We start from the raw sequence: 27280 nt of genomic DNA, 5'->3' as shown, positions 1-27280 counted from the left end.
GTTCAGAGTTTCCACAAAAGAGACTGATAATTGCATAATTTAATATCACATAATAAACAATAGCCTGGGTCGCATCTGAGGTTCTCTAGCCATTGGTTTCAAACAAATTTTGGTGAAAATCTATACCCAGCTACTTGTTCTTGGTGAATTTAGCATTATTGTTTACTTTTGTGATGCTAGAAATCTCAATCTACCTCAAAAGTATAGTTAATGCACTGGAATGCATTAGGATGTAAAGGATGTAAAATAAAGTATAACCTCCTTGTTAGTTTTATTTAAAATAAATGACTTTTCATCCCAGTGAGTTTTTATTAATCTGTCTAAAGAGTGGTGTAATAGTACTAAAAATAACCATATGCCCATATGTACTCATGTCTTTTCTATATATATCAATTATTTCCTAATGCAAGGACCTGCAGTTCTATGATGAGCGATGGCTCTTTCAGCCCAAGGAAGTTTTCTTGGCACATGTGCAAAGCAGTTTCAAGTTGCTAAAATGATGCCCTTGAAAGCAACCAAAGATGATCCAGGTTCCTTATGCTTCAGTTAGAAGAATTCTGTCATACATTGTTTCCACTGAGTCTCAAAAGGGTTTTAGAATCATTTACCCCTGGAAGTGGCACACTCACGTGTATTTATACTCTGTACAAACTACCCAATTTTTCGGTGTTGTTCGAGATTGCCTCCAAAATAAACTACTCGAACTCAAATTTATGTATCAGGGTCTCATTTGTTGGGACCTAAACTAAGACAGTTGGTGTCACATGTGGCCCTAAAAATCAGAGTTTTAGGTGGGGAATATGGCATCTTTCAACAACATGCTAACAGAATGATCACTGCCTGGACAATGATAAGTTGCCTAGTATTAACCCATGATATGTTGTAAAAATAAATTTCTAAGATACATTTATATTAAACAGGGATAAAGTATTGTCTTAGGGTGGCCATTTGTGCTGCAATAATAAAATGTCTTAGGCTGGGTAATTTATAAATAACCGTTTATAAAGTAATTAAATATAAAATAATTTATAAATACTAATATATTTATATTCATTTATAACAGTAATATGATTTATAAATAATAGACATTTATAACAGTAAATATAACAACAATTTATAAATAATAGACATTTATTCCTTACATTTCTGGAGACTGGGAATTTCAAGATCAAAGTGCCTGGGTCCACTTGAATCACATCTGGGGCAACAAAGGAGTGCTGCACCAGAATATGGGGAGCAGAGACTTGAGGCAGCACTGGACAGTAGTGCCGTGGTCTCTCTAGCACCCAAGGCTCCTCTTTTGACATAGTTCTGTCCCCCAGATCTTGGCATTCTGGGCCTATGATAGAAGGGGCAGCACTGATAATCTCCAAAATGCCTTGGGAGTCATTTTTGTATTATACTGAGGAATAGCACTTGGATTCTGCCTATCCATATTCATCCCTTTATCAAATGGTTGCTTAGCCACATCCTTGGTGTTCTCACCTGAACATGCTTTTCCATTCCATATTCTCTACATAGCTAGGCTGAGAATTTTCCTAATCTTTAAATTCTACTTGCATTTTAATTATACATTCTGCCTTTACTTCATTCTCTCTTCCCACATTTACTATAAGCAGTTAAGAGAAGCCAAGCCGCACCCTCAAGACTTTGCATAGAGATTTCTGCCAAATATTTTATTTTATGACTCAGAAGTTCTTCTTTCCATGAAACACTAGGACATAAACACAATTCTTCATAGTTCTTCATTGCTTTATAGCAATTGTTTTAAAGCCATTGCTTTATAGCAATATTCCATATTTCTACAAACATTCTTTTTGCAAACACTTAGGTAATGTCTCAGAAGATTGAGGCTGTTTCTATACCTCTCCTTTTCTGAGCCTTCTTCACCAGAATCATTCTTAACACTTCATTTATGGCAATACAGGCTTTATCTAGCATTCATCTCCAAGCTTTTCCATCCACTGCCCATTACCCAGTTCCAAAGTGACTTCCACATTTCCAGACATTACAGCAGCACCCCACTTCTCAGAACTATTTTCTGTTTTAGGCTGTCCGTGCTGCTATGATAAATTATCTTAAACTGAGTAATTTATAAATAATAGAAATTTATTTCTCAGAATTATGGAGGCTTAGAAATCCAACATCAAGGTGCTAGCAGATTTGGCATTTGGTAAGGGCTTGCTCTCTACTTCAAGACAGGACTTTCTTGTTGTGCCTTCACATAGTAAGAAGGGCAACAGCGCCAAACAAGCTGCCTTGAGCTCTTCTACAAGGTACTAATCCCATTCATGAGGGCAGCACCTTCATGACTTAATCATCTCATAAAGGCCTACCACTTAATACTTTTGCACTGGGGGTTACGTTTTAACATAAATTTGGAGGGACTAAGAATTCAGACCATAGCCGGTATGGTGGAAGAGCCTGCATCAGCTTTCACAGTATCTCTAGCGCTTATACGATTTCAGGCCAAAGGTAAATATAAATCAATCAAAGTAGTCCTAGAAGAAAAAATTAAGAGACTTAGGCAAGCCTTTTAACTCAGTGCATGTTTTGTAAGACAAAAGGCCTATTTGGTAACATTTTAAAATAACTTTATTTCCTCTTCCTACAATCAGAGTAGAAAGTGTTGAAAGTAAAGAACCAGTAAAGTATAGACATACGAAGGAGCTGAAAAGAACAGAGTAACTTGGTGTTAAAATAGCTCAGGGTTAAATATCTATTTTATTCTGCTGAGCCAGAAATCTAAATCACCAGATATGTTGACAGAGGTTGAAGGAAATCTAAACTTTGTGGTTTAAAGGGAGAAAATGATTACTAATTATAGACATAAGGTTAATTGTAGTTGGGAAAAATTGTGTGAAGAGTATATGGGACCTCTATGTTATCTTTTGAAATTGCATGTATATTTACAATTATTATTTCAAAATAAAACTTTTTTTTAAGTAATCAGGAAAAAAATGCAGTGCTCACTATATTTTATACCACAAACTCCCTTGATGTAAATATGTATTTAAAACTGTGACTGACTGTGATCTTGCAAAATCAGTGAAAAGCCATGAGAAACATAATGTGAGATACAGATGGATTTGAAGAACGCAAGTAATAGGCTGTAGAAAAAACTGTTGGCATCCCACTCAATTTTTTTTTTTGGCACAAATGCATCTTGTTCCTAACTCTGATATGTACACATACTTTTTTTTTTTTTTCTGGCTGGAAGAACATATTCTACTCACATATATGGCAGAGTGTAGGTACCAGGAAGTTCAAACTTTTGGAAGGAATCTCAATGTATGACAACTGGAAAATGTTAAATATTCACTCCAGCTTTCTTACCACTCCATTTGAACAACTCTGAAACATGTTGTATGCCATCACCTAGAAATCACAGTGGGTGTGCACCTCATTTCCTACATCTGTAGCATACTGATTAAATGCTGTGTGTTGACTTTCTTCCTTTCACACTCTTATTTCAAACTCAAATCCAAAAGTTCCTAGAATCACCTTCCAAATAAATTATTTGTATACAAATTCTTCAGAGAGATTTGAAATAAAGACAGTTAATGCTATGAAATCATCTGAGGTGACTTAATTTCACCTCTAGCACTTTCAGAAAATATATTGAATATGGAATAAGCAAATTTTGCTCTAAAGCATATTAAGAAATATAATTAAACACAACATTGTTGCTTTAATCCTTACTTCCAAGAAGTATATATAGAAATTGTAGATGTACTTGCCCTCCATATTAATCATCCCAGTTTATCTGTGACACTTCAGCGGACTCTGAAATCTGGAAGTAGCCACAACTCTCTTACATTTATCCTTACAGAACCACCCCTCCTAACTCCTTGGTTATCAAGGAGTTTTCTTGTTTGGGTAACTCATAGGTTGCGTAGAAATTATTTTCTCTTTGGCAAACTCTTTTCTGGAAGCTGACACAATTACCAAATTATTTCCACTGTTGCTAGAAGGAATAGATCCTAGACATTTTTCTTAGATTTATAATGGCTTTCCCTTTCATTTTATTCTATCTGTCTAGGCTATACAGTTACTTATTGTCCAAAACTGTTTATTCAGGAGATTCCTAGCCCACTCAGTCCTCCAACCCATAATTCCTTGATCCATCACCATGAATTGGTCTTGTTTCAAATAGTGTTTCATAAAATTATAGAACATTAGAGTTAGAGAGACAATAGGTCTCCCTAATTTATAGATGAAGAAATTACAGTTTTGACTGCTTAGTTTATGAAAGAACCTGAAGCTTGCATAATTTCAGTTACGTGTTTAAGGAATCACAGTAAGTTCATGACAGAACTATGACCAACAAAAACAATGTTTTACTACATTCCACATACAGCAGAGGCAGAAATAGAAAAAAAAAAGGAATGATGATATAGCATGCTTATGCAAAGATATAGTATTCTATTTAAGACATTCCAGAAAGAAAACAGCTATCAATTAAATCAATATATAAATGTTCCAATTGCACTGGCTATAACAATTGTACTGATTAAAAATATATTAAAATATAAAAATGATTATCTTAAAATAAAATACCATGATGATGAACATAATAATGAATTACATAGTGTTATGTGTTATGTACATGTGTTATTCAATTTTCACAGTTTTCAATCTGTTCTATTAAAAAATTAATTTTTCATCTATTCAAGCAATTCAATACTAAACTACCTGCAAATTTTTTCTTTACTATGTGAAATAATCCAGAAAATTCTCATGTTATTTTGCTACTGAAAAAAATAAGCTGCTGGTTTACACATTTTATTTTGCATAACTATCATCTGGAGAATGTAGTAAAACATAGATTTATGGCTTCTAACCCCAGATGCTCTGAATCAGAAGGTCTGGAATGGTAACCCAGAATACAATTTTCTACGAACCCTGAGGATACTGCTGTTGTTTTATACACTTTATGCGCTTCATGCACTTTAAACGTTAAAAAATCTTATACAAGAAGTGGCTAAGTTGCACATTCTATAATTTAAATAGAGTTTGGAGGTGTATTAGTCTGTTCTCACACTGCTAACAAAGACATATCAAAGACTGGGTAATTTATAAACGAAAAAGGTTTAGTTAACTCACAGTTCCACATGACTGGTAAGGCCTCATAATCATGGCAAAAGGCAAAAAGAGGAGCAAAGTCACATTTTACATGCCAGCAGGCAAGAGAACTTATGCAGGGGAACTCCCATTTATAAAACCATTAGATCTCGTGAGACTTATTCACTACCAGGAGAACAGTATGAGGGAAACTGTCCTCCACGCCCCATGATTCAATTATCTCCAGCTGGCTCTGCCCTTGACAAGTGGGGATTTTTACAATTTAGAGTGAGATTTGGGTGGGGTCACAGCCAAATCGTATCAGGAGGCATATAAATCAGTGCTTTATTTTGTCATAGACAATAATATAAGTTGTGTTATGGTCAATGATTATTACAGTGTAATAATACTGTAGATAATAATACTGAAGGTAGGTAGTCTGAGTAGACTGGAAGGCAAGACTGATAAATATATCAAGCCTTTTAACTCAGTGCATGTTTTGTAAGACAAAAGGTCTATTTGGTAACATTTTAAAATAACTTTATTTCCTCTTCCTACAGTCAGAGTAGAAAGTGTTGAAAGTAAATTTGAGCTTTAGTTGTACAGAAGTAGGACCATGGAGATAGTTAAAGTAATAAGGTTCTGAAACTCATATAGCAGCATAAATGTGAATAATGCAAAGAGAAAACAATGTTATTGTATGCCCTTTTATACTAAAGATATGTGTTTTACACACCACCATTATAGTATTATATTATTCTGAATCTACGTGCTGACATTTTTCAGTAATTTTTTTTTTTTTTGAGACGGAGTCTTGCTCTGTGGCCCAGGCTGGAGTGCAGTGGCCAGATCTCAGCTCACTGCAAGCTCCACCTCCCGGGTTTACGCCATTCTCCTGACTCAGCCTCACGAGTAGCTGGGACTACAGGCGCCCGCCACCTCGCCCGGCTAGTTTTTTGTATTTTTTTTTTTAGTAGAGACGGGGTTTCACCGTGTTAGCCAGGATGGTCTCGATCTCCTGACCTCGTGATCCGCCCGTCTTGGCCTCCCAAAGTGCTGGGATTACAGGCTTGAGCCACCGCGCCCGGCCATTTTCCAGTAATTTTTATACTAGCATATGATTTAATGTTATTCATCAGTATCCTTTTCTTTCATCTTGAAGAACTCTCCTTAGCATTTTTTGTAAGACAGGTCTGGTGGTGATAAAGTCCTCAGCTTTTCTTTGTCTGGGAAAGTCATTATTTCTCATTCATTTCTGAAGGACAGTTTTGTTCTAAATAGTACTTTGGGGCTTTTGGTTGTCAGTTTTTTCCCCTTCAAAACTTTTGAGTATATCACATTATGCTTTCCTGTACTGTAAGGTTTTTGCTGAGAATCTTGCTACTAGCTATATTGGAAATTCTTTTTGCTATTTGCTTATTTCCTATTGCTGCTTTCAGAGTCCCCTATTTGTCTTTGATTTTTGACAGTTTGATATAATATGTCTTGAAATAGTCTTATTCAGATTAAATCTGATTAGAGACCTTTAACTTTTGTCTACATGGATACTTTCATCTTCCTCCAGGTTTGGAAAGTTTCCTGCTTCTGTTTCTTCAGATAAGATTTCTACTCCTTTATACTTCTCTTCTTTTTCAGACTCCTATGACTAAAAATAATTCTCTTTTGATGTTTTCCCATAAATCTTGTAATTTCTTCATTACTTTTCACTCTTTTTTCTTTCTCCTTTGACTGTATATTTTCAAATAACTTATCTGTGATTTCACAGACTCTTCTGCTTAACCAATTTTGCTCTTGATGTTTTTCTATTGCAATTTTCATTTCATTCATTGTATCTTTCAGCTCCAGGATTTATATTTTATCTATTTTTATTTTTTTCAATCTCTCCATTCAATTTCTTATTCTAGTTACTTATCATTTTCCTCATTTGATTGAATCATTTCTCTTCTTGAAGTTCTCTGAGCTCCCTTAAAGTACCTATTTTAAATTTTTGGTCAGATATACCATGTATCTCCATTTTTTTAGAGTCAGTCATTGGTATTCTATTTTGTTCCTTTGGTGATTTTATGTTTCCCTGATTGTTCCTGATCCTTGTGGCCATGAATCAAAGTTTCCACATTTGAAGGAGTATGTATTTATTCTCATCTTCAGAGATTGGTTTTGTCTCAGAAAACCCTTCAACCGTTAGCCATCCAGAGATTCTAGGCAGGCCATCTGGCATGGATCTAAAGCCCAGGACCTGCTCTGAACAACTTGGCACTGGGGCACACAAGAAGCTCAGGGTCTACTGAGTCACATTTGTCCCTGAGTGCTGTCTAGAGCATAGGGTCTCTGAAGTCAGCTGGCAGTGATGCAGCCTTGAAGCCTGGTGCCAGGGCTGTCCTAGAGTCTCAGTCTATGGGTACTAGCCTAGAGCCTGGATTCTGGAAGTCTACTAATTTCTAGGTTTTACTGTGATGCACCTGTTGTTTGTGTCCAAGGCAAAGTCCTATGCTTACTTTTCTATTTGCTTCCAAAGGAATGGTATCTCTCTCCACACAGTGCCACCTGAGGTTGAGAGAGGGGCGATGTAAATAATATAAAACTGTTTTTTTCTATGTAACCTCAATTTATCTTTTCTTATTGTTGTGCTACAAGCAGGTTCTGTGATCTTTTACCTGGTTTTCTTAGCTCTTGTGAAGGTAATTTTGTGTATGGATAGTTGTTAAGATTGATTTTTTAAATAAATTTCAACTTGTTTATATTTTTCTTTTGTTGTCTTTGCTTTTGGTGTCTTTGCTTTAGTTGTCTTTGTTTTGGTGTCTTTTTCTTCTGAAAAAAAGTTGTCAAATCTCAAGTCATGAAGCTTTTGTCTTATGTTTTCTTCTAAGAGTTTTAGTCTTAGCTTTAACATTTAGGACTTTGATTCATTTTGAGTTAATTTTTGTATATGATGCAAGGTGAACGTCCAGCTTCATTTTATTGCATATAGATATCTAATTATCCTAGTAATATTTTTTAAAAAGATTGTTGTTTCCCTCATTGAATGGTCTTGATACACTTTTTGAAAATCATTAAACATATATACAATGTTTTATTTTTCCATAGTCTCTAGTCTCTTCTATTGGTTAAGACGTCTGTCTCTGTGCCAGTACCACACTGTTTTGATTACTGTAGCTTTGTAGTAATGTTTTAATAAAGGAAGTGTGAGTCCTTTGACTTTTTTATTTTTCAAGATTCCTTTTTCTATTTGAAGTCCATTGAGATTTCATACAAATTTTAGGATAGATTTTTCTATTTCTGTAAAAAAGAAAGGCATTGTGATTTTGAAAAGGATTGAATTAAGTATGCAGATTACTTTTGGTAATATTGACATCTTAAAAATATTAGCTTTTCCGATTCATGAACATGGAATGATTTCCCATATATTGATGTCTTCTTTCATTTGTTTCAACAATGTTTTGTAGTTTTTACTTTATGATTATTTTGCTTCCTTTGTTAAGCCAATTCGGAAGTATTTTAATCTTACGCTATTGTAAATTACAATTTTCTTAATTTTCTTTTTAGATTTTTCAGTGTTGTTGTGTATAAATGCAACTAATTTTGTGTTTATTTTGTATTCTGCTATATTGCAATTTTGTTTATAAGCTCTAAACAATTTTCTACAATCTTCAGGGCTTTGTACATATCACATCATACAAGCTGCAAACAGAGATAATTTAACATTTTACTTTCAATGTCATTTATTTTTTTCTTGCCTAATTGCTCTGGCTAGGTCTTTTAATTCTTTGTTGAGTAGACCTATTAAAAGCAGGATTCCTTGCCTTATTCCTAATCTTAGAGGAGCAACTTTCCGTCATTCAATATTAAATATAATGTTCACTATAGGTTTTTATATATGACCTGCATTATGTTGAGATAGTTTTCTTATAGTCCTTGTTTGTTGAGTAATTTTATCATGAAAGAGTGTTGGATTATGTTCAATGCTTTTTCTCCATCAATAAATATTATCATCCTGGTATTATTTTTCCCTCATTCTGCTAATGGAGTTTATTGCATTGATTTTCATATGTTGAAACATCCTTGCATTTCAAAAATAATTTCCAGTTGGTTATGGTATATAATTCTTCTAATATACTGCTGAATTCAATTCATTAATGTTTTGTCTAGAAATTCTACATTAATATTGATAAGGGACATTGGTCTGTTGTTCTGTTTTCTTAAAGTGTCTTGGTGTCTGGGTTTAATATCAGAGAAATTCTGGCCTCAGAGATTAAGTTAGAAAGTATTCCTAGATCTATAATTTTTTGGAAGAGTTTGAGAAGGATTAGTGTTATTTTACTTTTAAATGTTTGCTAGAATTAATCTCTGAAGGCATCACCTCCAATAATTATTTTTGTTGGGAGATTTTTGATTACTGACATAATTACAGATATATTCAGATTTTCTATATTTCATGATTTAGTTTAGTGCTTTTAGAAATTTTTCTGCTGTATCTAGGGTATCCAATTTATTGGTGTATACTTATTCATTGAACTATGTTATTTTTTTTTGTTATTTTAGAATTGAAAACAATGTTCTCACTTTAAATTCTGATTTTTCTAATTTGAGTCTTTTTTTCTGTCAATTTAGCTAAAGTTTTGTCAGTTTTGTTTACTCTCCAAATAACTAAGGCCAGATGCAGTGGCTCATGCTTGATATCCGAGCACTTTGGGAGGCCGAGGTGGGTGGATCACCTGAGGTCGGGGATTTGAGACCAGCCTTGCCAATGTGGAAAAACCCTGTCTCTACCAAAAATACAAAAAATTAGTCAGATGTGGTGGCACATGTCTGTAATCACAGCTACTCAGGAGGCTGAGGCAGGAGAAGCACTTGAACCAGGGAGGCGGAGGTTGCAGTGAGCCAAGATTGTGCCATTGTACTCCAGCCTGGGGAACTGGAGTGAAAAAAAGTCTCAAAAAAAAAAAAAAAAAATCCTCTTCTCCTTGACAGTTCTGTCCCCTAAACTTGTTTTTTTATGTCATAAAATTACATCTCTATAACTTGTATGTCTCAAAACAAATTAATCATTGATTTTTCAATGAATTCATTTCTTATACTGTAGAAAAAAATGTGAAGTTACATCCTGGATTGAAGACTGAGAATCCTGGCCAAAAAATCCTAATTTTTAATTCACACTTGTAACCTTTTATAAAATACATTTTGCAAAATTCATAAACTTTCACCTACTTTTGAATTATTTTATTCAAATTTAAATAGACTCTTCAATGTTTTCATTATTCTTCAGCTATGTTTTTTCTTCATTATTATTAAAACTCATGAGCAGAGAAAGTAACATAAATTAACTACCATATATATGAAAATGTGAAATAGAGAAATTTTTCAAGAAATGAAAGATAATAGCATTGTATCTTTGAACAGCACATGGAAATGTTATATAAATAGCAATGCACATTAGACATTTATAAACTATAACAATTTTCAGTTATGCGTAAATTATAAGCCAATAAGCGAGGATATTAACAAAAAGAAAGTTTTTAGGCCATTACTCAATAGTATTATATTTTTATCTTTAGTAAACTGAGTATTTATAGAATTTTGTTTGCTTTTTGAAATCATTTCAGGTATATTTTGTTCTTTACTTCTCATGTCATGATTGCCAAATAGAGAAGACACTCCTTCCCTATTGAGGTTCAAATTGCTCTTCATTGCTCTTTTCCTTTCCTGTTTTATTACATTTTAGCAAAGGTGGGTTTTTTCTTTAAGGTTCTTATATTTCTTTTTATTAAAAACTTGTACCATGTTTTCCTAGGAATGAATCAAAGTATATTTGAGCTGTATCTTGTAATGTTACACTCCAAAGATCCTTCCTGCCAGCAATTCCCTCCAGGAAAACTCCCAGAGGTGTGATCTATTTTACCTTCAGGGTAAAGTTCGCAGACAACCTGTACCATTTTCTGAAAGACTTGGGTATACATATTTGTTTAAGAGTCTAATTCTGTTGTCTTAAGCTGTCATAATTCATCCTAGTGCCTCCTTTGCTATTTCTGTAGAGGATTTCTGGTAACCTAATTCAAAATGTTTCAGGTGGATAAGCTTCTAAGTTATTTCTTGTTCTCTTTATACTATGATACCTAGATTCAAAATTTAATAACTATCTGATTATAGAATCATGAAGAGTTAGATATATAAGGGCCTTTAGAAATAATTTATTTCAACACTCTCATTTTATAGTTGAACTGACTGAGTCCCAAATATATTAGTGTTGGTTATCACCAGGCTTAGAACATAAGCCCATGTTTCTCAAAAGCCAATTTGCTACTCTCTGCACTAAAATGTGCTGACTTCAGTACAAAATGCTGACTTTATTCATGGAAAGAGAGCTGTGTATATATTAATCATTAATTTTAATGGTGCAATCATACATACTCACTCAATGTTGAAAACATGGAAGAGATCCCTTGGCTGGAAAACAAGAAAAGTTAGCTCTTACTATACAAGCTTGTGTTCTATTGTCATGAATTTATATAGGATAGCTCTCAAGACATTTATATTTGAAAATTTCCTTTGCATCCTTAGGAGTTCTTGATTGTAAGGAAAACATATAAACTTTAGATTTTAACAGAAGAAAAATGTAGTGGTAAACAAAAGGCAGTTGATGAGAATATGTGTGTGTGTGTGTGTGTGTGTGTGTGTGTGTGTGTTTGATTTTTGTTCCTAGTGGTGGCAGTTGGAGAAAGTGTTTAAGGAAGACATAAGCCAAGACTACCCTCAATGTTAACATTCAAATATTATTTTTCAAGTTGTACATGTAAAAGTGTACATGGCTTTTGACAGGTCATGTTATGCACTATTCATGGAAAAATGTATAAAATGCTGTTTGTACTCACCAGATTACATAGGACAGCACCATGTAGTAGGTTTAAAACACATATTAACTTATGTACTAAAAAATGAAAGTATAGATTATTTTTATAATTACTGACTTTGCAAGATAAAAAGAAAATAAAAAGACAGTATACTTAAAGAAGTAGAGTATAATAGGACTATAAAACTCTACTCAATGCTTACTTACTAATGGATGTTTTCTTGAATGACAACTTTCTTCCTATGATGCAGCTAAGCAGAGTACTGGGTCTTGAGACACACTTCTACAATTGAGTAGCTCTGGTTAATCACACAATGTAATAGAATGTGGTCACAGGATGCTAAGGAAAGGGAACACAAGTGAATGAATTTATCTGAAGAAAGCTAATTAGAGAACACAAAGAGGTAGCAGTTGTGTTAATAGCACAAAGGTAAAAGTAATTCAAGAGAGAGTGATGTCAACAAAGTATTTGACTAAGAAAGTCCAGGCCCTTATCTCCCTCACTTAAACATTATAACACATGTACACAAACAACCTGTAAGACTGAATCATAAAAAAACTAGAAAACCTGAATAGATATATAACTAGTAGGTTAACTGAATCAATAAGCAAAATTTTCCAAAAATAAAAATCCCAGGATCAGATGACTTCACTAGTGAATTTTAAGAAACATTTAAAGAATTAACATCAAGCACTCTCAAACTCCTTCAAAAAATTGAAGATGTGGGAACACTCTCTAACTTATTTTATGAGGCTAACAATACCATGATATCAAAGGCAAAGACGTTAAAAGAAAAAAATACAAAATTACAGACCAATATTCCTCATGAATATTGACACAAAAATCCTCAACAAAATACTAGCAAATAAAATTCAAGAGCATATTAAGAGGATTATTCAAAATGATTAAATGAAATTTACTCCTAGGGTGCAGGACAGTTCAACAAATAAAAACAATCAATGAAACACACCACATTAACAGAATGAAAGAAAGAAACTCACATGATTATATCAGTTGATGAAGAAAGAATTATTTCCTATCTATTGACAGAATTCAACAGAATGCACTTGCAAGACAAAAACACTCAACAAACTAAAAATTGAAGAAGACTGCCTCAATACAATAAAGGCAATATATCAAAAGCATTTAGTTAACATCATCCTCAGTGTTGAAAGATGAATAACTTCTCCTCTAAGATCACAGACAAGGCAAGGATGCCACTGCTTTTATTAAACACAATATTGAAAGACCTAGCCAGAGCAATTAGGCATGAGAAGTAAATAAAATTCTTTCAAATTGAAAAAGAATAAATATAATTATCTTTGATCCGAGCTGACATCATCTCAAATGTAGGAAATCCTACAAATTCCACAAGGGAAAAATATTAGAATTAATAAAATGGATTCAGCAAAGTTGCAGGATACAAAAATCAAACTCCCCAAACAGTGGTATTTCTACACACTAACAATGCATAATTTGAAAAGGAAATTAAGAAAACAATTCCGGCCTGGTGCGGTGGCTCACGCCTGTAATCCCTGCACTTTGGGAGGCCCAGGCGGGGGGATCACGAGGTCAGGAGATCGAGACCATCCTGGCTAACATGATGAAACCCCATCTCTACTAAAAATACAAAAAAACTAGCCAGGAGAGGTGGCGGGCGCCTGTAGTCCCAGCTACTCAGGAAGCTGAGGCAGGAGAATGGTGTGAACCCGGGAGGTGGAGCTTGCAGTGAGCTGAGATCGCAAGACTCTGCTTCAAAAAAAAAAAAAGAAAAAAGAAAGAAAACAATTCCATTTACAACAGCATCAAAATGAGTAAAATACTTAGGAAAAGCTTAAGCAAAAAGGCAAAAGATGGTACATTGAAAACTACAAAAACCTGCCAAAACAAATTAAAGATACAAGTGGAAAGACATCTCCTGTTTATGGACTAGAAAATAACATTTTTAGGATGTCAAAACTACCCAAAGTAACCTACATATTCACTGCAATCCCTACCAAAATAACAATTGCATTACGTAAAATAAAAACATAAAAATTCATCCTAAAATTTGTATTAAATCTCAATGTACCTCAAATAGACAAAATAGTCTTGAAAAAGAAGAAAAAAAATCAAAGGACTCATACTTCCTTATTTTAAAAATTAATACAGAGGTACAGTAATCAGGGTCAGGCACATTGGCTAATGTCTGTAACCCCAGCACTTTGGGAGGTTAAGGTGGGAGGATCACTTGAGGCTAATAGTTCAACACCAGCCTGGGCAACATAGTGAGATCTTGTCTCTACAAAATAATTTTAAAAATAGCTGAGTGTGGATGCATGTGACGGTAGTCTAGCTACTTGGGAGGCTGAGGCAAGAGGACTGCTTGAGCCCAGGATGTTCAGGTTGGTATGAGCCAAGACCTTGCAACTGCATTCCAGCCTGGGTGACAGAGTAAGACCACATCTCAAAAAAAAAAAAAAAAAAAGAATAAGAAAAGCTACAATCAAAAGAGTGTGCTACTAAAGGCAGACATCTTAATCAATGAAAAAAAAAATATACAGACCACAGGTAGAAAAAACAAAAAACTTTTGCATATATGGCCAAATTATTTTCAACAAGAGCATTAAACCATTCAATGAGGAAAGGATTTGTCTCTTTAACCGATGGTACAAGGAGAAGTGAATATTTATATGCAAAATAATTAACTCTTACCTTATGCCATATGCAAAAATTAACTCAAAAATGGATCAAAGACGTAAATTTAAGAAATAAAACACGATACTTTTGGAAGAATACATAGAGGGAAAGTTTATTGCATTTGATTTTGCAAAGAGTTATTGGGTATTACACTAAAAGTAAGGCAACAAAAGAAAAATGTAGACATATTAAATTTCTTCAAAATTTTAAAATTTTGTATATTAATGACATAATTAATGAAGTCAGCAGATAACCCACAGAAGGGGAGAAACTATTCACTATCATATATTTAATAAAATATTAATATTCAGAATATATATAGAAATCGTACAACTGAAAAACAAAAATTAAAATATGAGCAAAGGACTTGAATAGACGTTTTTTTCAAGAAATGAACATCACTGATGGAAAAGAAAATGCAAATCGAAACCACAACCAGAGTACCACTTCACATTCATTAGGTTTATTATTATCAAAATAACAAAAAATAACAAGTGTTGATGAGAATGTGGATTTATTGCAATTCTTGTACATTTCTGGTGGGAATCTAAAATGGTACCTCCATTGTAGAAAATAGTATTAAATTTAGAATTTCCATATAATCCAGTAATTTCACTTTGGTGCATATACACAAAATAATTCAAAGCAGGGACTCACACAGATATTTGTATACCATGGGCACAGCAGCACCAAAAGGTGGATGAAAGGCTAAATAAAATATGATATATACACACAATGTATTATTTTCAACGTTAAAAAATAAGGAAATTATGTGACATGCTACAACATGGTTGAACCTTGAGGACATAATGCTAAATGAAATAGTTTAGGCACAAAAAACCAAATATTGTATGATCCCACTTTTACGAGGTACCTAGAACAGTCAAATTCCTAGAAATTAGACGGTAGTTGCCAGTGCCTAGAGGAGAAAGAAATGATGTGTTATGTTTAATGTGTATGAAGTTTCAATTTGTGAAGATGATAATAGTTCTGGGGCTGGATGGTGATGATTGCTCTATAACAATGTGAATACACTTAACGCCACTGAACTCTGCACCTAAAAATAGTTAAAATGCAAGTTTTGGTAATAGTTTGTTCAAATATATAACTATATACACATATATATCTTTCTGCAATAAAAATTGCATCTATATCTTTTAGAATGTCACACTGTTGTTGGGAATGAGACACCCTTACTCATTTGGAGATCATTGTGAAAGCCCCATTGATCTGTCCTTACACATTTCATTTTTTTTATTATTATTATACTTTAAGTTCTAGGGTACCTGTGCATAACGTGCAGGTTTGTTACATATGTATACTTGTGCCATGTTGCTGTGCTGCACCCATCAACACGTCATCACCCATCAACTCGTCTTTTACATCAGGTATAACTCCCAATGCAATCCCTCCCTCCTCCCCCCTCCCCATAATAGGTCCCGGTGTGTGATATTCCCCTTCCCAAGTCCAAGTGATCTCACTGTTCAGTTCCCACCTATGAGTGAGAACATGCGGTGTTTGGTTTTCTGTTCTTGTGATAGTTTGCTGAGAATGATGGTTTCCAGCTGCATCTATGTCCCTACAAAGTTCATAAACTCATCCTTTTTTATGGCTGCATAGTATTCCATGGTGTATATGTGCCACATTTTCTTAATCCAATCTGCCATTGATGGACATTTGGGCTGATTCCAAGTCTTTGCTGTTGTGAATAGTGCCACAACGAACATACGTGTGCATGTGTCTTTATAGCAGCATGATTTATAATCCTTTGGGTATATACCCAGTAATGGGATGGCTGGGTCATATGGTACTGCTAGTTCTAGATCCTTAAGGAATCGCCATACTGTTTTCCATAATGGTTGAACTAGTTTATAATCCCACCAACAGTGTAAAAGTGTTCCTATTTCTCCACATCCTCTCCAGCACCTGTTGTTTCCTGACTTTTTAATGATTGCCATTCTAACTGGTGTGAGATGGTATCTCATTGTGGTTTTGATTTGCATTTCTCTGATGGCCAGTGATGACGAGCATTTTTTCATGTGTCTGTTGGCTGTATGTATGTCTTCTTTTGAGAAATGTCTGTTCATATCTCTTGCCCACTTTTTGATGGGGTTGTTTTTTTCTTGTAAATTTGTTTGAGTTCTTTGTAGGTTCTGGATATTAGCCCTTTGTCAGATGAGTAGATTGCAAAATTTTTCTCCCATTCTGTAGGTTGCCTGTTCACTCTGATGGTAGTTTCTTTTGCTGTGCAGAAGCTCTTTAGCGTAATTAGATCCCATTTGTCAATTTTGGCTTTTGTTGCCGTTGCTTTTGGTGTTTTAGACATGAAGTCCTTGCCCATGCCTATGTCCTGAATGGTTTTACCTAGGTTTTCTTCTAGGGTTTTTATGGTATTAGGTCTAACATTTAAGTCTCTCATCCATCTTGAATTAATTTTCATTCTTCCATTCACAATTGCTTCAAAGAGAATAAAATATCTAGGAATCCAGCTTACAAGGGATGTAAAGGACCTCTTCAAGGAGAACTACAAACCACTGCTCAGTGACATAAAAGAGGACACAAACAAATGCAAGAACATACCATGCTCATGGATAGGAAGAATCAATAACGTGAAAATGGCCATACTGCCCAAGGTAATTTATAGATTCAATGCCATCCCCATCAAGCTACCAATGAGTTTCTTCACAGAATTGGAAAAAAACTGCTTTAAAGTTCATATGGAACCAAAAAAGAGCCTGCATTTCCAAGACAATCCTAAGTCAAAAGAACAAAGCTGGAGGCATCACGCTATCTGACTTCAAACTATACTACAAGGCTACAGTAACCAAAACAGCATGGTACTGGTACCAAAACAGAGATATACACAAATGGAACAGAACAGAGTCCTCAGAAATAATACCACACATCTACAGCCATCTGATCTTTGACAAACCTGAGAAAAACAAGAAATGGGGAAAGGATTCCCTATTTAATAAACGGTGCTGGGAAAATTGGCTAGCCATAAGTAGAAAGCTGAAACTGGATCCTTTCCTTACTCCTTATACGAAAATTAATTCAAGATGGATTAGAGTCCTGACACAGTTCTAGTTTTGAATGTATCCTGACAGAGGGCCTGATGAATTCAGTTCATGCCACTGACATATAGGTTAAAAAGTACAAGAAGAACAAACATCATCATACATTGCAAAGAAATAATTTTGGATACCTACTATGCAATAGCTGCTGTATTTGGCAGTAATAATAAATGAAAAAAGAAGACAAACTTTTAGCACTAAATTAGAAATGTAAATACTACTTACAATAAAATTTGGTGAGTGCTAAACTCACTCATTGTATGCTCAGATGCAGTGGAAATCTTCACACTTTGTCCTGAGATATGCTGAAGACAACTGATAAATACATTTTTTTAAAGGATCTGTCAAAGTGCTAACATATATTTTGTATTTTTAAGATAAACATTATAAAGTTGTGATAGTTTCCCTATCTATAAAACATCTGATTGCTGATACAGAAGTACCCCATTAAATTGTTATAAAAACAATTAATAAAAATAATGGATATGATACAGTATCAATTAGGAAGAGATGCAATCAAAACATTTCTTATCAAAAGGTTTTTTTTTGCATTTGCACTGCTAACAGGTATTGCTATGGCAGCTCAATTATTTTGAAATATTCAGAGATTACACTCAAACGTCATACTATTGAAAATCAACATTTTCACTTTTATTATTTATCATACTTTTAATATAAAAATAACCCTTGAGATTCCTTTGTTCAATTTTTCCAAAAGATAATATTAGAAATTATTGTCTATAGGTAAACAGAATATTCAAGAACAATGAGTTTAGGGAAAAAAATAAGGAAAACCATCCCCAAACCTCACCATCCTATACAGACAGTTCTTATCCCCATGTGTATATGTTGACTGGGTAAGGGTGAAGGGCAGAAAGAGGCTGGGGAAAGTAATTACAAAGTATATATTATAATACAAAAAATGAGATGTGGCTTCTAGAAATTTGAAATTTGAAAGCAAGTAAAAGTAAATCACTGTAGAGTCTTTAATATGAACTTTACATTTCAAACATGAAAGCTTCAAGAGGAGGATTCAAAATAACAATATTGAATCATAATACTGTAAGGTTTTTTTAAACAAATTTTATAACCATCTATGATGGTGGTTCACTCATCTTCTCATAGGTTCTTCAGGGTGCAGGAAACTGACAAACAGGTAAGAGATAGTCATGCAAGTAATATGAGAAGAAAAAAGGGGTGGCACAAATGCTGATATAAATGTGTATAATTAAATGACTCACAGCAGGAAAAATGAGTAAACAATTTCCCAAAGAAAATACAAGAACAAAATATTCTAGACTCAGAGTGATAATTAGAAGTTCCACTGATTTACATACAGGTTGAAGCTGAGCATATTATAAACCTACCAAACAAAACTTTTATCTGGTCAGGGATCAAAGAGTTCATTAGTCATGGTAAGACTCATGTTTAGAGCGTTTATAAACATTGGGTATCTTTCAAACGATTCAAACTGTTCAGTCTTCCTAAGAACATAAGAATATTTTGACTTACCATATATTTTAAACTATAAATAGCTCAGCAATCAATTTTTCAAATCAATATGTCTTGGGATTTAAGCACAGAATATTTGAGATTGAAGGAATACTGAGTAAAGCACTATATGGTAACACATTTTTGCACCTTTAATGTGGGAAATGGAGAATTTAAGGCAACTAACATTCCTGCCTTTGACAAAAATCCGTTTTAAAGTGGAAATTCCAGTTGAAAATTGCGGGCCAGGCGCGGTGGCTCAAGCCTGTAATCCCAGCACTTTGGGAGGCCGAGACGGGCGGATCACAAGGTCAGGAGATCGAGACCATCCTGGCTAACACGGTGAAACCCCGTCTCTACTAAAAAATACAAAAAAATAGCCGGGCGCCTGTAGTCCCAGCTACTCCGGAGGCTGAGCCAGGAGAATGGCGTGAACCCAGGAAGTGGAGCTTGCAGTGAGCTGAGATCGCGCCGCTGCACTCCAGCCTGGGCGACAGAGCGAGACTCCGTCTCAAAAAAAAAAAAAAAAAAAAAAAAAAACCTACAATTTTTTTTTTAATACTGAAGATAAAGATCTTTCAAAGAGTAGCTTTTCCAAGCCCAACACATGTTTAATTATTATCAACAATAATTAAAGAGATTTTCTTCAAATATTGGCTTAGGGAAATCAGGATAGTGTTCAGAATGTTTAAACTCTGCTATCACAACCTCAATATTTCAGTGACTTTATATAATCATAATGTTGTTTTTCTGTTTCCCACGTCTCACTCAGTGTAATCCAACACAGTTATCTTTACTTAAACCATTTTCTTCCAAATGACAAGGATCCAATCTCTCTCCATTTTGTGACTCTACCTTCCTCATGCCCCTCAGTGTCCTGTCCAATTAGTCAGTAGACAGAAAAAGAATGGAAGATGGAATGTGGGAGGATTTCATGAGCTGGAGTTGAAAGTGGTATATATCATTTCTTCCCACACTCTTTTAGCTATAATCCAGTCATATGGTCTCATCTAATCCCAAAGGAGGATAGGGACTGTCACTGAGCTCTGTGTTTGGTGAACAGCCAGTAAATTGGGCAATTTATCTTTTCATAGATAAGGATTTCTATTTTCTGAGTTTATTTCTTATGGGAACAAAACAAGATTTTATACTCACTTTATCTAATGTCATCTGCTTTTCAGGCCGGTGTGTGTGTGCGTGCGTGCGCGCGCATGTGCGTGCAAGCATGTGTGAGTTTAATAAAAACATTACTTTGCTAAAACATTCTAAAGCAGAAGTTTGTTTTCACTCTACCATTACTATCTTTTCAGCATCATCTTTCTGCTCAGGGTGCACATCTTTTTTGACTTCAGTACTTAGGCCAGAACACAGTGCTCCCATCACTATATCATACCCAGCTCTTCCTAGTATAAGAGTACTTTAAACTTCTTTCTGGATGTCCAGTCCTATTCAGAATGTACATGTCTGTTGTTGCATAGTTTTAAGTATCATCTTGTGAGTTGTTAATATGCTAAAGTATTAATGAGAAATAGTATAGGGTTTCTCAGAAAATGGTCCCTAAATCCACTACATCAGAATCACCTGAGGCATTTGTTAACTTTTGAAAATCTAAACCAGGAATTGAGAATTGCAATCTCCCAGAGATGACTGAAACCTGCGTTTAAAAAACCACTTCCAAGTGGCTCTATTGCACGTCAAATTTTAAGAACTAAAAGCTCAGTGGTACTATCTTCCAAGATAACACATTTTGATTATTACAGTGACCTTCATATAATTTCATATAACCACATAACAAATGTTATATAGACCTCAACTGAGATCAAGTAAAACAAGTACACTGTTCTCCTCACAAAACTTAAATATTATTCAACTAAGACAAACACCCAAGAGACAAATATCTCTTGAATTCAAAGACAGTACGAAATGCGAATGCTGCTCCTAATACAAAATTTAAAAATGAACCAGGCTGTCATTTAGATTCTTTACAAATAAACAGGAAACTCAGGTAAAAAATAGCAAACAGCTGATAGCAATCAGAATTGCAACTAAGTTAGATGAGTTTCCTGTAGCTTCCAGGTGTCTTTTTAATGGAAATAAATGACTCCTTAAAAAATAAAGCAAAATAAATTAAATTATGAAGAGAAGGATGCCTGACAACAGTTTAGAATATATGTAAATGAATATATATTTTTAATATATTTGACACTTCACGATACCTAGCTAGATAAACTAAACCAAGTCATCAAACAGCTTTGTAACCTATATTTATAAGATAAAAATTAAGTTAACATTTTTAACAGACAGTATTATTTTATTGAAAAGAACTTTAGTGAAGATGTTTTTCTTAAATAACACCTTTCTTATTGGAGACTAAGTTTTCCAGAAATACATAAAATGCAATGCAAAGGCCCAAATCATTTCATTATTTAAATAGAAAACAAAAGGTATGCCTCGAGGGGCATGGAACCCCATGGTTTCAGTTTGTGTACTATACAAAATATATGCAGTACATAATGATGATCATTAGAATTACCTGAATATTTATTAGCTCTTCCTTTTTGTTGTGATAACATTTCTTTAACTACTACTCTTTCATATCACCACCACCACCGCCGCCACCACACCAAGAGTTAGATTTAGCTAGTTAGTTCCTGAAAATTCTTGAGATGGGGGTAGACACAGGAGTGAAGTGAGAGAAAACCTCTTCTTATAATACCAATGAAACTTTGTATAAATTAAATACAATTTTTATTATTACTTCCTCAAAAGAATTAGAGCACCCTCCTGCTACTGCCAAGGATGACATAGGCACCTAATGTATGGCACTTTTTCTCTTTACATTCCAAGAATCTGAATACTGTTGAACATAATTGTTAAAATTAAAGTTATTAATAGAGTCTTGTTAAAAACTGTGATTTTGCTAATTAATGTGAAATAGATTAGTATTCTTTAATACAAACATTTTGTATTATTCTTTATTAATACAAACATTTAATACAAATTCATTATGGATGAGTTTTTTTTTTTTCCCATATTTTCAATTCTTAGTCTCTGAAGCCTTGATAAGGAGGCTGTTACTCAAGCACAAGTGATTTTGCATTGCTGGAAATGTTTTCCAATGTTCTTAGGAAGCCATGAGTCTTCAGTGACTTATATACCGAAAAGCACTGAGCTGTGGGATGGATAGTTCATCACTTTCCAGTAGATGTGTTTTTGATTGCTAACTGTGACCATCTAGGAATACTAGTGCCATTTAACCACTTTGGGAATTATTTTGGTGGCTAGAATGTACAGCTATTCATAATTATTGTCTGGACGGAGGGAGAGGGAAACAAAGAACAAAGGTGGCTAAGACGGCGTACTTCCAGGTTCTTCATCACCAACTTTTCCCCGCGCCCGCGAAACTGTAGCCAGTGCCCTGGAAGGTGCAGATCAACGGGGCATGCGCCAGGTGACATCAATCCGAAGAGACCGAGATTTACCTGGCCGCACCTATGGAATGCCCCTCGACCCGCCCACATCCCGCCTACTGCCCTCCCACTCCCAGGCCCAAGACACAAAAGCACTCCCTGCAGGTGCCCAGCGCGAACTTCCTGGGCCCTCGTCCTATGCGGACCCAGGAACCTTCACCCGAGAACGCAGGCGCGAACTTCCTGGACCCCTCCTCCTACGTGGACCCAGGAACCTTGCCCGAGAATGCCACAGCGGCTTCCTCGGCCTCCGCCGCGGGAGATCGGTGAACCTCGCTTCCTCTTTCTTTACATTGGCTACGTAATAAAGTTTCTTTTTACATTGCCTACTTGCCTTTTCTCTGGCGCCTGCTCTGGTGGTCGCATAAAACAAATCAGTTGGTGCTGAACCTGGGAGGAGACCCCTCCTCAGGGCCCCCAAGGTCCGAGGAGCCTCCTCCTTCCACGCAGAGGACAGACCAAGACCTAGACATCGCTTTCCACACCTCCAAGTCTCCTAGGGGTGAGTACCTTTTGCCTCCCTCTCATAATCCTTGGCCAGAAGTCCTGCGCAGGCCCAGGGTTTTTTTCCGGTCACCAGGTGACCCACAGGGGAGTTCCCAAAGGCAGAGACATCTGCCCAAAGGAACTCCATTCCGTTCCGTGGGAGACCCGTCCAGGATGGAGACCTCCACCTGGAGGTAATCTCCATTCCGGCTCCAGGAGCCTCCCACTGGTCTCTAGTGGCTCCAAAGGACGCCTTGTAGCCAGGTAGAGTTCGGTTTCCATTTCTGCCTATAGGCGAGAGGAAGGCAATGGGAAACCCCCAATCCAAAATACCTAGAGACTCCCCTTTAGGGTGTCTTCTAAAAATCTCAAAACTTTACAATTAGAGCAAGATCTTAAACAAAAGCGACTGATTTCCCTCTCCACTGTGGCGTGGCCACAATATAAATTAGACAACCAGTCTCAATGGCCGCCTGAAGGCACCCTAGACCATAACATTTTAATCGACCTCAGTAATTTCTGCCAGCGCTTAAGTAAGTAGTCTAAAATAAATTATATACAAAAGTTTTAAGACTTGCGTTCTCGACCAGACTTGTGTAGCCAACGTTCCTTGGCCCAAGTCAAGTTGGCTAAGGCGCAGACCTAGCAGTCAGAAAAGAAAAAGTCATCTTTCCCGTCTGAGTCGCCTGTGCCAGCTTCCCCTCCCTTCCACTCCTGCAGTATACTCCACCACCCTTCCCGCTTCGGCTGTAGTTCCGCCCTCCTCCTAGGTCCCGCCTACCATTGTTGAGGCTGTCCCTCCTTCCATCCTTTGGCACTTCCGCCTACCCACCTTCCACACTCCCTCTCATTCTTGCCTTATCAGTAGCTGTCTCTTACTCTCATTCTGCCTTCCTCTTTAGTCTATTCCTGCCCTCCTCTTCCTCGGCTCCTTCCTAACTATTCTGTCATCATTCTATTACTGTCATCATTCTATTACCTGCTTCTTATATCTCCTCTAATAATTGTTTCAGACCTTTAGGCACCTAAGGCACTAGGCAAACCAGTGTCTGATCTCCGGCCTAGTCTTAACTAAAACCAAACAATACTCCAGACACTAGGCAAACCGGTGTCCTTACATCTAAACAGCAGTGGACAATACCGTTTCCTAGCAACTACCTCCGCTACGTCACCTGTTGCCCATCTAATACCAGGTAAAACAATTACTGTTATCTAAATTCTTTTCTCTTTATACTTCCGCTTCTTCTATATCGGCTACAAAACTTTCCGCTGCGTCCTTCTCTCCCCCTTAAAAAACACCAAAATGAAGTCCTACTTTATACTTACATTACTACTCTTCTTATACACTCCAACGGCTGGCGGAGTAAAAGGAGGACTCTACGGAGATCCTATTTAAGATTCATATCCAACTGCCACCCTCTTGATCAAAAGAACACTAGTCCAACAGGAAAACTCCCTCCCTAAAAATATAAAACACCTACAAAATTTAACCTTAGCCATACAATCACAAGAACAGGCCCTACAAGATCAAGTACACTCCTCCCTACAAGATCAACTACACTCCTCCCTACAAGATCGACTACACTCCTCCAATAAAGACCCCTTCTCATAGTTAAAGCTTGTCCGTCAAGGGTTAAACCTAACACAGGCAGCTCACATAACAAATCTCTCCCAGTGTTTCCTCTGTGCAGCCCTTGAAAGAGCCCCCTTAGTGGCAGTCCCCTTACCTACTGCTTTCAAGGCTACAACTGGCTCTACAAGCACCTCCCAAAAACCGTTTTTACTCCAAGTCCCACTATACCAAAACCCAGAAAATCCAATCCTTCCTTTCTGCTACTCTGCCCCAAACTCCTCCTGGTGTAAGCACACCCAGTCGCCCAATAAGACCCAGACAGCCCCCGTTGGAGGTTATTTCTGGTGTAATAAAACCGTCTTCAAAGTCCTTAACCACACATCTATCAGCCAATCCCTCTGCGTCCCAGTGTCCCTAGTACCTAGCTTAACTCTATATAGCAAAGCAGAAGTGGCTGAACTCACCTTACAATTTAACTCTCCTCCTAATAATCTCCAAAAACGGGCCGTCTTCCTTCCCTTAGTCATCAGAATTTCCCTAGCCTCCTCCTTAGTGGCGTCAGGACTTGGAACTGGGGCTCTTGCCCATTCCGTACAATCTACTCGATCTCTAACCGCCCAAATTCAAGAAACCATAGAGGCTTCGGCTGAAAGTCTAGCCTCTTTACAACACCAAATCACTTCAGTAGCTCAGGTGGCAGCACAGGAGAGCACTAGATCTTCTTACAGCTGAAAAAGGAGGAACATGTCTTTTCTTAGGAGAAGAATGTTGCTATTACATAAATAAGTCAGGCCTAGTTGACCCTAATATCCAAACCCTAAACCAGATTAAAACAGAACTAAAGAACTACAACACTCCCTTAACCCCAGGTCCACCTATATGGTTATTACCGGTAATGCAACAGATGCTCCCATTCCTCATCCCTATACTAATTCTCTGTCTTATCCTATGTTTTGCCCCCATTTTAATCAAATTTCTCTGAGCCAAAGTTCAAGAGATCACCCGTGTTGCCTTCAACCAGATGCTCCTACATCCCTACCGTCCAGGTGCCAACCATAGACCCTCATGACAACGCCCCCTGACAGCAGGAAGCAGCCGGACAGACGACGCCCCCAATCATCATAATCAATAAAAGGTTGGACTGTCTGGATGGAGGGAGATGGAAACAAAGAACAAAGGTGGCTAAGATGGGGTACTTCCAGGTTCTTCATCACCAACTTTTCCCCGCGCACGTGAAAATGTAGCGGGCGCCCAGGAAGGTGCAGATCAACTGGACATGCGCCAGGTGACATCAATCGGAAGAGACCGAGATTTACCTGGCAGCACCTACTGAACGCCCCTCGACCCACTCACATCCCGCCTACGCCTACCGCCCTCCCACTCCCAGGCCCAAGACACAAAAGCTGCTCCGGGGAGGCGCGCCGCGCCGGAACTTCTTGGGCCCTCTTCCTACACGGACCCAGGAACCTTCGCCGGAGAACGCAGGCGCGAACTTCCTGGGCCCCTCCTCCTAGGCGGACCCAGGAACCTCGCCGGAGAACGCCGGAGCAACTTCCTCGGCCTCCGCTGCCGGACACCGGTGAACCTCACTTCCTCTTTCTTTACATTGGCTATGTAATAAAGTTTCTTTTTACCTTGCCTACTTGCCTTTTCTCTGGCGCCTGCTCTGGTGGTCACATAAAACAAATCAATTATGATAACTGTATTTTTAAGTAGTGACTTATGTTTAACTAGAGGCATTTAAGCATTGAGAAATAGAAGCTCCATTCTGGTGCCACTCCAATGTTCCTTTAGTGTATCTAATTGCCTAAATGGATTTCAGCTCTTTAGCTGCTGTCATTATAGCAAGTTCCAATAATAAGCAGTAGTTACTCAGGGAAATGTGTTTACTTTGGGAGGATGGAAGCATTTGCACTGCTTTCTAAGTGTGAATTCTGCCCAGAACTCATAAATGTGCTCAGCCATGGTGTGACTTCTTTGATAGCTCTATTTCAATATACTAAATTGCACCTGGAGATTATTTGACAACGTAGGAAAGAAAACTTCAACAGGTTTCCATGGCTTCAGGGTGAAGACTTTGAATCCCTATAGTCATCAGGGTAAAGATAAAAAGTCCTTATGAACTCACTATTCCCATTTCCTCCTTTCCATCTTCTGCTCCAAACTCTGCTTGGCCACTTGCATTCCTGATTCTATCAGTCTCTCACTTCCTTTATTTCACTTATGTTTCCCCTGCTTAGTATTACAGATTACCCTTGGTGCTGCCAAAACATCCTGCTTCTTAGTCTTTGAAAATAATAAACATTGTTTTAATAGAATTATTTTTCATATTTTTTTTCTTTCCTGACTCCAAGTTTAAACTCAGAGAAGGTAGGACTAGAGTTTTTTCTTTTTAAAAGATTGTTAGAACTTATGTTCAGCACATAGCTGACATTCAATAAATGTTTGATGAAATCTGCCTCTGGATAATTTCATCTATTTGAAGCTAAGCTTAAGAGGCAGCTCTTTGTAAAATATTCCCTAATACTATACAATGAACATTTACTAAGTAAGTATATTTAATGTTGAAGGTACTGATATATGTTCATTTGTGGATGC

The sequence above is a fragment of the Trachypithecus francoisi genome, unplaced genomic scaffold, assembly GCF_009764315.1.
Source record: "Trachypithecus francoisi isolate TF-2019V2 unplaced genomic scaffold, Tfra_2.0 Lachesis_group9, whole genome shotgun sequence".
Classification (NCBI taxonomy): Eukaryota; Metazoa; Chordata; class Mammalia; order Primates; family Cercopithecidae; genus Trachypithecus; species Trachypithecus francoisi.
Note: the sequence above shows the minus strand (reverse complement) of the source record.